Raw genomic sequence first — 13,525 nt, 5'->3', positions numbered from 1 at the left:
GTGTCCTGCAGTCAGGAACTTGTGCAGTTCATCCCCCAGGCCAGAACAGAAAAATCACTGCCTTGAAAGTCGCAAACTTATTTCATTTAATCTTCCTTGTTCCTTATTTTATTTAACCTAAGTTCCTCGCTGTCCTGAGGAATTCCTCATCTTCCTCCTCAGCGCTGGCAAAGCTGGACAGGAGCCGAAATGGGTTCCAAGGATTTGAATTTCAGTAGGAGTTGCTCTTAGGTGAGGCACAAACTCAGCTCTCAAACAAAAAGCAATGCCAGATATTAAGATTCAATTGTTCCTTAAGATGTTCTTGCTCTGCATTTAAATATTCTCATCCTCTGCATCCCTTTTTCCCGTCCTTCCCTTTCACATCATCTATCCCATTACAGAGATGAAATTCAAATGATCCTAAAATCAATACAGGGAGTTCTCTGCTGCTTTCCAGCTATTTTCAGTCACACTGCCCCAGTCCAACTCTTCCTAACTTGTCTTTCCCAGGTAATTCCCCTATCTCAGATTCAGCTGAATAACAAAATAAATCAGCCCACCTAAATGTATTTATGCTCTAATAATACTTGAAAATAAAACTCAGTCACTCTCTGCTTTAATCCTCATCCTTCCCTTGGTGTTAATTTCCCATATTTGGGGGAAAAAAGGTGAAAAAACCCCAACTTTGAGCAGCCTGAGGGGAGGAAAAATTTCTGTTTCATGCTTTATTAATATATTTCAAATTCATGGGAATGACACTGCTCAGGGTGGATGAGTATGGTGTGCTACTGAGATTGGTATTTATAGAAAACTAAGTATTGAGGTAATCTTTGAAAGTTACATTTCCTTGCAGTGAATGGTTCCTTTTCTAAGCAGATGACACGATGGCTTTGAGACCTTACCACAAAATATCTGATTCCAGAGTCACTCAGAGACATCTGGAGCATCTCAAAGAACCCAACAATCCCCTGCAAGAAGTGTTTGATCTCAGATAAAACTTTATCTGAGCATCCTGGTCTAGTAGAAAGCATCCCTTGGAATTCCAGGGGGCGAATGAGCTGAAAAGGGAAAAAGTCCTTGATCCCAAAATGTCTTTCTTTGCTGGTTTCCTTGGATATAAAGCCCAGACATTTGACAACCTCTGTTGTTAGTGAATAACTCCCTGATAAATGGGATGGCAGCCCCTGGCTGTCAGCAGGAACATCCTGGGCTTGCAGAACAGCTGGATTTGGACATTTGGCTCCTTTATTCTCTCCAGGCAATTAGAAGCCAACATTGCGTTGCCTGGCACAAAGCCCAAGGGATTATTTCTCCTTCCTGACGTTGGAATGAATTTATTTCCTCTCAAGGTTATATTCTGTTTATCCTGATTTTATTGGTTCTGCAGCACAGCACCAAGATTGGACACTTATGAGCACAGTGATTTTTGGGGCTATTTTTGTGACAATGATTGGTTGGGACCTATTTTCCCCCCCCTTTGATTTGCATCTTATTAATTCTGAGCTACTTTTTTAAGGTCAGGTGAGAATGGGACAAAGAGCAGCGTTTGCACAGTGGACACTCGTAGGGAGCTTTGAAAACTGCCATAATTTCCCCCCTAAAATAGATTTTACAGAATTTATTCCAGAGTTAACCATCCCACTGAAGCCAAAGTTTCTAAACTCCGTTCCCTCCACCCCAGAGAGCAACAGGAACAGGGATTATGTCCCTGGATGAAGATATTTGGCATCAAGGAGCAAAAACTCCTCCTTTAAATCATGGCCAGCTCCCCACTCACAACATTCCCCTTCCCAGCACATCCCTTCTCCCTCCCCAGGTCAGGGGCATGCTGAAGAAATTCTGTCTCTGTTAATAAGGGCGTTGGGAGTTCAGTCCAGAATTTATGGCTTCTGTTGCATTGGAAAAGATGTTCCCTCCTTCATCACCAAATGCGTTTGATGGAAAATGTCCAGGAAGGTTTTCCGTACAGTGCTGATAAACCAAAGAGCTCCAAGTGCGGAGCCACGAGTGGCAATAGTGACAGAGCCCGGAGAGCTTTTCCTGCCAAAAGCGCAGAAATTAGACAAATTATGAAACTTTAAGGAATTCAATAAGGAATGAGAATGAACTTTCCCTTTTTTTATCCTGAGGTGTTAATGCTGCTGCACAGTGTCCTGAGGGCACAGAGAGCTGAAAAACAACCAGCCAGTTTTATTTGTGGAATATCTGGTGCCTATTTGGAAACAGGACAGGCAAGAAAATTGATGTTTCTTTATTGGCCACTCCCTCAGCCACAGAGAACATCAAACAGCTCTGCTTTAATTACGTGTAAGGAACGAGAGCCAGCTCAAATGCATCAAGGGATGCTATATTTATGCTATTTTTAACAAATATTTACAGCAAAGCTGTAAAAACCAGTTCAGCCTTTCCAGCACAGACCAAGCAACAAGTCAAATTTTGTTAGAATTTAAATTTTTTTTTTTACAAGGTTTTTAGGATTATATGTCTTGACAAATTTCAGAAAAAGGCCAAAACTGAGGCCGAGGATATAAATGCCTTCTTTCTTTTGTAAGATGGGGGCTGCCATAGAAATCCTTGGAAATTTGGGAAAACACACAGGGAAATTATGCTTCTACTGATGAGAAGCTGAAGCAATGAACATTATCTTGAATTTTAAATTGTTATTAAAACGAGCTTGGATCTAACACAGTTCTACTCAATCACAGTCATTCAATACAGAATCAGCTGCAGTTCTCCACAGTTTTCCTTGGAGGAATCTCTCTGAGCAAAGCCATGGACACAAGGATCCTGTGCAAGCTTGGAATGACCAAAGTGAATGGCAAAATTAGGGATGAGAAACTTGATTATTGAAAAAACTCCCAACTGTTTCCCTTGTGAGCACAACTCCAAACAAATTCTGGAGAACAATGGACTGTAAATGTCATCCCAACTGCGGGTGAGTGTCCTGAACCTGTCCTGGGCTGGTCTGGCAAAGGAACCCTGGAATGGCTTGGGTGGGAAGGGACCTTAAAGCCCCTCCAGTGCCACCCCTGCCATGGCAGGGACACCTCCCACTGTCCCAGGCTGCTCCAAGCCCCATCCAGCCTGGCCTGGGACACTTCCAGGGATCCAGGGGCAGCCACAGCTGCTCTGGGAATTCCATCCCAGCCCCTCCCCACCCTCCCAGCCAGGAATTCCTTCCCAATATCCCACCTAAACCTTTCCTCTTTCATCTTAAGGCCATTCCTCCTCACCCTGTCCCTCCGTCCCTGGTGAAAAGGACCAGGAAGGGTTGGTCTAATACACTTGGAAAATGTCAATCTTTAATCTGGGAAAATAAAATCTCTTATTTTGTGGTCATTTCCACCAACTGCTGCATGAAGGATCATCTCCTTTTTGCTTCCAACCCCTCCCTCAATCACACATCTCATGTCCCTCAGAACTTTACTGGAAAACATTCCAATGGCCCAAGGAAGGGCTCAGTTTGGGCTCCTCCAGTGAACAAACTGGGCCTTGTTGTTGGAAGAGAAGGAAAAACCCCCTCATGTCAGGCTGAGGTTAAGAACACACCGTCTCAGATGTTCTTTGGAGAAAAAGTAGAATGGAGGGGAAAAAAGGCTCCATTAGGATTGTTGATCCACGTTTTGATGAAAGCTTAAAATGCAAATGAAAAGAGAGAGAATGGGGATGAAGCATCTTTAAACTTACAACAAATCATTTTATATTGATAGAGTCCTGGGCTTAAATCCAAGCCCAGCTATTGCCTTAATGCAGACTGATTTCAGGAGACTTAAAAATAGCCAAGATCCTCTGGTGATTGGCAGCCATTGTAGAGACAGCTGCCAAAGTCAAATTGATTTTTTTTTCCCTTTTGAAGGACTCCACATAATTTAAGCAAAGCTGCAAATTAAAGCACACACACAGAGATGACTCCTGGATGATTTAAACCACACAGGCCCCAGGAGGGGATCTATTCCTCCAGCCTCACCTTTGAGGAGCACAGGGAAATCGTGGATAAACTGACCCCAAAATGCTGGGAAAGGTCCAAATGGGTGAATTTGCTCTGTGTGATTGTGCCCAAATCAGCTGCCAGGCTGAGCTCTGACAAGGATGAACTCCAGGGCTTCAACAGGCAGCAATTCCGAGTATTCTTCACTATTAACAGCTCAGGATTTCACAAAAACTCAATGAAAGCCTGAACCTACTCAAGGTAGAGCTGCCCCACGAGGCCACAGAGGCCACACACAAAGTGCAGTTCAGGGCAGTGGGAGCAGGGAAAACTCCAAATGTGGCGAAACTGGAGAATCCCGAGAGCAGCAGGAGGCACAGGCTCAGTTGTGGTGGGGTTTGGCCTTTCCTCAAGTTCAGGTGGGATTGGATTTTGCCTTTCCTCAAGTTCAGGTGTGGTGGGCTTTGGTTTTTCCTTGGGTTCAGGTGGGATAGGTTTTTACTTTCCTGGAGCTCAGGTGTGGAGGGTTTGGCCTATCCTTTGGTTCAGGTGGGATTGGATTTTGCCTTTCCTCAAGTTCAGGTGTGGTGGGTTTTGGCTTTTCCTTGAGGTTTTGCCTTTCCTCGAGGTCAGGTGTGCTGGGTTTGGCCTTTCCTCCAGTTCAAGTCTGGTGGGTTTCAATTTTCCTTGTGTTAAAACCTCCAGAACATCGGGGGGGCAAAGGCAGAGAGGGACTGGGGAGTGATTAGAACATTTTCTGATTCATGGAGAGCTCTGCTGCTCCCACAGCACTGCTCCCAACAAAACACACGTGGATTCCAGCGTGGAATCCAGGCTCGACCAGTTCTCAGCCGGTGCCGTTTGAAAGCAAAGCCCACCAGGAGCACTTTCTCTGCCAGGTGGCTCAGGGCACAGCTGCTCCTCCTGGGGTGCAGCCACCCACTGCTGAGAGCTGGCAATATTTTAAATAAACAATACCAGGCCTTGTTCAGGGCTTCAGCAGCAAAAATGAGCACCAACCCCTTCAGGCTGTAGTTATTTACTCTGCCTTGTAGTACTTGGTGTAGAGGTGTTGCAGGTGATGTCTTGGCTACTGCAGAGAGGCAGCAGCCCTTGCTGGATCCATCTGAAAATGCCTAAACACAATAAAAAGTCTCTGAAGAAAAGCTCACCAAACTCAATAAAGCTGTGAATCCAGAATTCAGGATATGAAATATTCGGGGGGGTTGTTGTTCCTCTACAGTGCATCTACTTGGGATGTATTTCTCTGGCAAGAAACAATCCCAGCTACGGGCTTAACACTGACAGCTGAAATACAGGTGCCAGCTCTGAAAGTGTTCCTGGAATCCTGAAGACAAAAACCCATGAAGAATGGTTTGGTTCACACTGTGAGTTTGCACAGGCAAGGACTTGATGTGCTGAGGTCTCATCCCTCACCCCTCCAAATTTTAAATTTTAAAAAAATTATTTTTAGTTTAGTTTAGTTTTATTATAGATTTTCATGATTTTAAAATATTTTTATTATATTTTTAGCTGGATGCCCTTTGATTTCATTGGGGGTTTTGGTTCAAACCTCAGGCCCTCATTCCTCTGGGTCTGGATTTCCCTTTGCAGCCCAAGCCCAGACTCTCTCCCACTCTTTATTCCAGAATTCCCTTTTTATGACAAACCTTTACCCTGGGGAGGTGGGGAAAGAGCTGCTAGTCCCCATTATAAATTTCCCAATGCTAAATACACCCCTGGTACAATCAGTAAATAGGATCCCTATTAAAAAATCCCCTTTTCCCAGTCCTCCAAGGCCATTAAAGCCCAACTATCCATTCCCAGCCCTGCCCAGCCCATTAGGAAGGTCAAATATTGCCCAGCAGGTCCCTTTGAGCTCCAAATGTAATTACCCTTCCTGAAAATCCCCCTGCTTGCATTCCTTCTGAAGTCCGTAATGAGATTTTCCTGCAGAAGCTCTGTGGGAATGATAAACCCTTCACATCAGCCCAGCACTAGAAAGGGAGAGCTTTGTCTGCCTCAAATTCATGGCAAGAATGAAAAGTCAGAGAAGTTAATTCGCAATATTCAGGGTTTTGACAAAAGAATCCACCAGCATTTAGTTCACAGAACATCATTAGCTCTCCTATCAATCTGAAAATTATCATTTAGAGGGACATTATTTTAAATAAGCCCCAAACTCCATTTCACCAGGTTTGAAATCTCTCATTCTTGTCAGATGAGAAATTTAGGCAAGTATTACCAGCCAAAAAAATAAGTGTTTAAAATTGCTGAAACCCTTCATTTACAAATTTCAAAGTGATGAAAAAAATTACTTTTTATTTGGAAAAATCTGTTCCAGGAAAAATTTAAATACAATTATTTAAAAATCCTCTTTAAAAATAGGGGGGGGGAAAGATTGGTTTGATTTCTGCTGTCAAACTGCATCCATGGGTTTTTCGACAGCATTCCCTGGATTCTGTCCTCTAAAAATCCTAAATTTTTCTTATCTAACAAACAACTTTTTAACCATTATTTGCTCTACTCTGCTTTGCTCAGCCAGAGAATATCAGGCATCATTTTTGAAGGAATAAGAATATTCAGAGGTTTTTATTTCCATATAAGCCAGGAAAAATCCCAGATAAAATGGCCTTGGCTGAGTAATTAATACCTCCCATCACTTTGACAGACAATCCAGCCAAGACTGACAGGCAGGAGGCAAAGTTCAAGGGATGCCAGTGGGAAGAGAGGCCATAATTAACTTTTTAACATCTTAATAGCTCTTAAAGGACAGGATTCAACATCAGAGCCCACCTCAGAACTGTTCCAGAGCCTGCTAATCCCAGCTGGAGCTTGGAGCAATGGAAACCAGGAGAACAATTTAAATAGGAAAAAAAATTATAGAAATAGGGAAAAATATAGAGACAGGAAAAGAAATTAGAGAAATAGGAAATAAAATTATAGAAATAGGAAAAAAAATCTGTTGTAAATGGTTTGTCTTGAAAAATCCAGGTTTTGGACTGGCTGTGTAGGGGGAGGAGACCTCTCACTACATGGAAACAAAACTGAGATCTGGGATTTCCTAAAGATGTTCCTCAAATAGGAAAAATTGCACAGGTGGGGCCTATGTGAAGAGAAAATATTGGAATTTGTGATAGCCCTGGGTAGCCAAGGGGAACACAGAGCAAAATTTGATATTTCCAAATGTATTCCCTGCTCTGCAAACGCCCCTTACTCATTTTTCATTCAAATTGTGAAAACTCCCTATCAATCCTCAGCGAGCATTTCCCCCCTCTTGTATTTCGTAGGCTAAACCCAACCTTAGTGAAGAAGTTGCTTTAAGGGGCACTTTGCTGTCCTTTATACCTCCAATAAAGCCAAGTAAGATCCCCCCCACTCCAGCCTATTAATGCAGCGTTTCCCATCTCCCATTAATGTCACCGGCTCCCCTGAGGAATCCTCCTTCACATCTGTTCCATCACAGATGAAGCCTCCAAAGTGACCTTTTCAAGCAGCTGCATGGCAGCAGGGAGATGCCCCAGCCAGATCCTTGGCAGTGATGGTCAGATACCATTTCCATTTCCACTCGTGTCAAAAGGGATTTTCGTCCTCATGGAAGGACAAAATGCTGGAAGTTGAAAATAATGCTGGGCAAAAAAAATTAATGTCGTTCAGAACTCACATCAAAAAATCCTCGGGAAATGTTTCCGTTTCTTTATATTGATAAATCCTGTTGTACTAAAATATGGATCAGAGTTGACATGGAAGGGTTTGAATTTCAATTTCCAGTTGAAAAAATGGCATTAACATGATCCGAGGTAGTTCAGTAGCAAAAATCTTCCCTTAAAAACTGTTCCATCAAAAAAGAAACCCGAAATACCCACCTGATCCAGAGTACCCATTTAAACCATTCTTAACTGGTTTTTTTACATTACACAAGTAATTTTCCCATTTAGCTGCTCTTCCATGACTAGTGCTGAATTCTCTGGATTCTCTGGCAGGAGCTGCCTTTATTCCCCCCAGAACCCCAGGATCCAGTGATTTTCTCCCAATTTCCCATCTCACTGTGCTGGTTTTTGTTTCACTCTGACTTCAGTCACGTTGTTAATGAGGCTCTTTTTCTTCCTTTCACAGGAGATTTCTGCTAGGACTACTTTAAATCATAAAATCACAGAATCAGGGAATCCTGGAGTGGTTTGGGTTCAGAGGGACCTTAAAGCCCATCCAGTTCCACCTCTCTGCCACAGGCAGGGACACCTTCCATGGTCCCAGGCAGCTCCAAGCCCTGTCCAGCCTGGCCTTGGGCACTTCCAGGGATCCAGGGACATTAAAGATCCTTCCAGCTGAAGTTGTCCCTTACTCCACTTTATTTTAGGTGCATGGAAGAGCTTCTGTCAAAGATTTTGGGTGCTGAACGTAAAGTCCGGAGGAGATTTGTGCCAACACTGCTGTGCTGGGAACATCCATAGGAAATCTCCCTGGGACCTCTGCAGCCATCCCCCAAACCACTCCTTTTCAGTGGCAATTTTATTTCCATCGCCCATCTGATTGTATAATGATTATCAGCTCTGGATTATTAAATTTCCATCCCTCCTCCAGACTGCTGGATAGGAGGGAGGGGGAAAAGTACCCTTTAACTGAGTCCAAGGCCAGCATTTAATACTCTCCTCAATACCAGCCTATCAATGTTGGAGGCCTCTGTAATTCTTTTTAAACTGTCAGTTAACAAGAATTATCCTTGTAAACAAACAAATCCTTGTGTGAACAGGCTCTTTTGATACTTAGGAATGAGGCTAAACAAGCACTGAGGAACATCTGAAGTCTGATGTTTTAATCAAAGCCTGGTTTCCGTGCTGCTCCTGAGCTGGGAGCTCACAGCAGCTCCCAGGCACCTCCCCACAGGCCTTTATTCTTCAATGCTTTATTAAAAGACAGTATTTTATTAAAACTTGGGGGGATCAGGCTTTATTGTGCCTGCAGAACTCTCTATGCACCCCTCTCTATGAAGGAATTCATTCACAATTTGCCTGCCAGTTTTGGAGAGCCCCCCTTCCTCCACCTGCTTTGTACAGTGATTAAAAGAGCTGGAATCAGTTAAACCTGCTGAGGTTTAACTGTTGTTTCACAGATTATCACCAACAAACTGAGCCTCCCATATCCAAAAATTGGGACTTTGGTGCTCTGATCTCATGGACTCGGGTGCTTATTGTGCTTTGCAAGTCTTAATCCTGCTGCACTCTGTATTTGGGTGATGCAAATTTATTATTCATTAAGAAGAACCAGTTCTAGCATTAACTTCAATAAACCCAAACCTTTCTTACACACCTTCTTCTCTGCTTGGGCAGCGTTATCATGAGGTTAGAACTTATGAGGAACACAGAGAAATTACATTAATTAACATTTGAGGTCAAGACAGTAGCTTTGAACAAGGTTAAGTAAAATATGGGAAGTCCCAACATAAAATCTCAGATGTTAAAGGTCTAAGACACTCTGTAGAAACACAAGCACAGTTCTTAAGAGGCTAAAACCCCCACACACTACTCTTAAAGGACCAGCTGCCCCAAAGCTCGTAAAATATGTGGAGTTTTGGTTTTATTTGAGTGCTAAATTTGGAGGAAAAAATCCCTGTTCAGTCTGGGAGATGACAGGGGTGAGGTTAAATCTCTATTAAACTTTTCAGATAAAAAGTAATCAATTTCCATAAAACAGAAAATTTGCTGTCAGGAGACTCTTCTGAGGATGAGAATTTAGGGTCAGAAAAAAATGGATCGAATTAGCAGTGACAATAATTGAGGGGAAATATTGGACAATTGTGTAAAAATGGCACTTAAGGGTGGTTTTTTGCTAGTTTAATAACTCAGCTGAGACTGGACCTGCAGAGCAAATCTTCCTCAGGGGGGTCTAAAATCTGAGTCAAACACAGATCCTGCCTGGCTGGGGAGTGCTGGTGGGAGTTTTCCTTGAGAATAGCAGAAACAGACAAAAATTCCTGTAAAAACATGTGTACCTAGTAAAAATTATGATGAAAAAAAATGTCTTTCCAAGACAAAAACCCCACAGCACCATGTCTTGGTTTGAAAGACAGGTGTCTGCTAAGGAAGGGAGGAGCCTCCCTTGGAATGGCAGATGCAGCCCCCTTCCCTCCGAGTTATTATAATTTTGAAATCAAGGGAGCTTTTAGGCAAAGATGTGGGAAATAGGAATATCAGTTCTTTACTATTATATATCTCTATGTGTATAACCAGTCAAACAAACAGCAATAACTCTGGCAGGAACAGCAAACAATCACAAACCCAGTCCCAGCCTTCTCGGCTGTCGGGCCCTTTCCCCTCGGGTGCAGTTCCTCTCGCAGCCGGCAGGGGCGCTGGCGGCTCCCGGTGAGCAGGGCAGGTGCGATGGTTCCCCCGCGGCTGCAGGGGGCGCTCCGGAGCGAGCTCGGGGAGCACGCGGCACCGGTGCCCCGGGATCCCGGGAAGGGATGGAACAAAGGCCTCACAAACCCCTGGGCAGCCGATCCCGGTGTCCGGCTGGACCCTCGGGAACAGCAGGCTGGAACAGCAAGGACGAGCACAAATCCTGGGTGGCAGACAAGATGCATCCAAACGGGGACCCCGGAGGTCTGGGCAGGCAGGGCGAGCAGGGCTACAAGGCAGCGAAGGCTCGAAGCAGCGGCGGGGGCAGGGCGGCCACAGCCCGGCTCCAAGCAGGGCAGGGAAGGCGGGCTTGGGATCCCGGGGCTTCTCCAGCAGAAGGAAAAGCAGCCCAAGAAAGCAGCCGAAGAAAGCAGCCTCCCTCTCTGTCCAAACGCCGGGACCGACTGTCCGCACACCCAGGTGAAACAGAAGAGTAGCCAGATGCACCCCACTGCAGTAGGCACCCCTTTTGTTTTTCTTAAATACCCAGCAATTTTTCCCCCTAGCAACACGTATGGGGAAAATTCCTTTAACAGAAAAAAAAACCCCAGGAGAGCTCCTAAAACCCCAACACACCATCACCTTTGAGAGCTCAGGTACATGTGGTCAAACATAGGTAAATCTGGTTTGCAGCTCTGAATTACTCACAAATGAATGACTTAACTGTTTTAATGAAATTGCAAACTTTCATGAAAAGAATTACACCAACTTCTTTCCTTATCACATTCTTCTAAATCACAGAAATCAAAAACTCTGACATTGCTTCACCTGAGAATGTTTTCTTTCCTGAAATTAATATTTTGATGGCACAGTGGTTTTCTACAGACAAGACAACGCAAGGCTCCTGAGGAACCCTGAGCACAAGCAGCAATTGGGTCCAACCAACAAATTTATCCTCATTTCAGGAAAATCCAAATGGAAACATGGCCAGGTGTCCCTGCGCAGCTTTGCAAGGTGAGGCAGTGCTGGATTTTTGGGAATGCTGGCAGAACTGGGAACACTGGTTTAGGACAAAGCCACACCCAGAGCACTGAACACCACAGGCTTGGGAGTCCTTGTTCATGCCTTGGTTTAAATCTGGTCCAACACTTGTTAGGATCAAAGCTAAATTGAGACTTGAGCAGAGATTCTCATGTCATTAAATGTCATTGAACTGGGTGCTGACCTGGCCCAGCAGCGCCTGGTCTTTCATACACCTGAGTGACAGGGACATCGTGACCCTGCCAGGCTCTGCCGCGGCTTTATGGGCACATGAGGAGCTCACAAAGAGCCTGCCAGCAAAACTGTGCTCCCAACGACGCTGCCCTGTCCCTGGGCTTCCTGCAGTCACTAAAACCTGGGACTGACCCTGGAAATGCCTTCCCTTCAAAGGTTGCGCTAACACATCCTGGCCCGTTCTCCTTGACATTCAATAATTTGTGTCGGAGGTCCCAGGCTGCGGTCCAGCTCTGATGTGGTGATCCCAGTATCATCAAAGTAAAACGCCAAAATCACAAGTGGCCCAGTTCCTCTTGTTTCACCTTTATTTTTGCTGTAGAAGGTGGCTGGAGAAATAAATGGAGAAAGACCCTGCACTGTGCTGGAGCCTCCTGCAGCACCCAGGTGATGCAAATGCAAACTCGGCCCTCCGGTGCAGCTTTTATTCATCTTTTGAATGAATTGAAGCGCAAATGTGCCAGGGCAGTGCCTCCCTCTGAGCCAGAGGGGCTCAGCACACTCCTGCTTTCCTTGGCCTTTCCTTGAGCCGGAGCCTGGGTGGGTGCGGGAGCTGAAGGGAAAGGATTACAGGGGTTTGTTCTGGGCTGTCACAGGGAGAAAATCCCTGTCTGGCTGCCAGATGCATTAAACTCCTGATCTCCCCATGGCACGAAATTATCACTGGCATTAAATCTACGCTAATTCAGCCCTCAGCAAGGGGAGGTGATTGAACCCAGAACCTTTTCCAATGTCATTCACAAGCCCTAATTAGAGAAATGCTCCTCTGCTCCCTTCACGTTCCATTAGTAGAGGTATTATTTTAAAATGTATTATTCATATTAATTAGGCAGAATGAGGATAACAAGTTATAGAGGATGAGGAACTGTGCTCAGACATGCCTGGTCCCACTTCATTTTCTTGGAGAAACACTAAACTCATGTTACAAAGGTTGGTGCTCAGTGTTAATAATGGAAACAGCACAAAAATGTTCTAAGATGACCATTAATTGTAACGCATAAAATTTCAACCAACTGAAGAGCAAGTTTTTTTCTCCTTTGTGCTCCTCCCTCCCACACTTCTGGAAAATCAGAATTTCCACCAATGAAAAAAATTCCTGTTGGAAACATGGCCTGACATCATCAGAGCAAGTCAAGGAACACCACAGAAACACAAAAATGCAGGAAATACTTGAATTGTGCTGAGAATGCAGCCGTGTTTTATATGGAGTAGGACTTGCAGAGCATTTTTATGTACAGGTCAAGAACACTTTTGTAGAGAAATAAGTCTGTATCCTATCACAGGCCTTTCCATTCCTGCTTGGAAAGGTTCTCTGGCTGGGCAGATCAGTGGTTGGGGCTAATATGGCAATTTCTGTGTTCTTACGGGGAAAAAATAAAATGCAGTGCAATAACACACTCGGGGGAAAAATCTAGAAAAACCTAAAAAGTAAAGTAAAACCATAAAAATGGCAATAAATTCATTTTCCCCTCCTGCGTTGCAATAGGGTTTTATGGGCAACATTAAAACTGCAACATGAGTTATCCTTGCAGGACTTACTTGAAAGTATCTGGGACTGGAGCAGGGAACTAAAATCCACCAATCCTGGCCATGAACCCACTTTATATCCCCACAATTACATTCATAATCCACTCATTTGAACCACCATAGGTATTATTTAGATGTATGCTGGACGTTTGGGCTAAAATAAATTGAAATAAAAATACAATGCAGAGCTGGAAAATATACTCTGTGCAAAGTACTGCATCTCACTGACAAGTACTTAAAAAAAAGGCAAAAAGTAATAAAAATTACTGCTAGAAAAATCAAAGTGTTCCATTCCTAGATTTTATGGGGGCAATAAAAAATGAAAAAGAAGCTCTAGTTAAGCTGGCCTGATGAAGTGATATACAGCCAGAAAGGCATTCAAGGTTGTGTGGAAACAGATTTAAAATTGATATATATCAAATACAATAATTCTGGTGCATATTAAGTAGAGTCTAGCTGGGATGTTCGTGCAGACTTG

The sequence above is a fragment of the Corvus cornix genome, chromosome 22 (genome assembly GCF_000738735.6).
Source record: "Corvus cornix cornix isolate S_Up_H32 chromosome 22, ASM73873v5, whole genome shotgun sequence".
Taxonomy (NCBI): domain Eukaryota; kingdom Metazoa; phylum Chordata; class Aves; order Passeriformes; family Corvidae; genus Corvus; species Corvus cornix.
Note: the sequence above shows the minus strand (reverse complement) of the source record.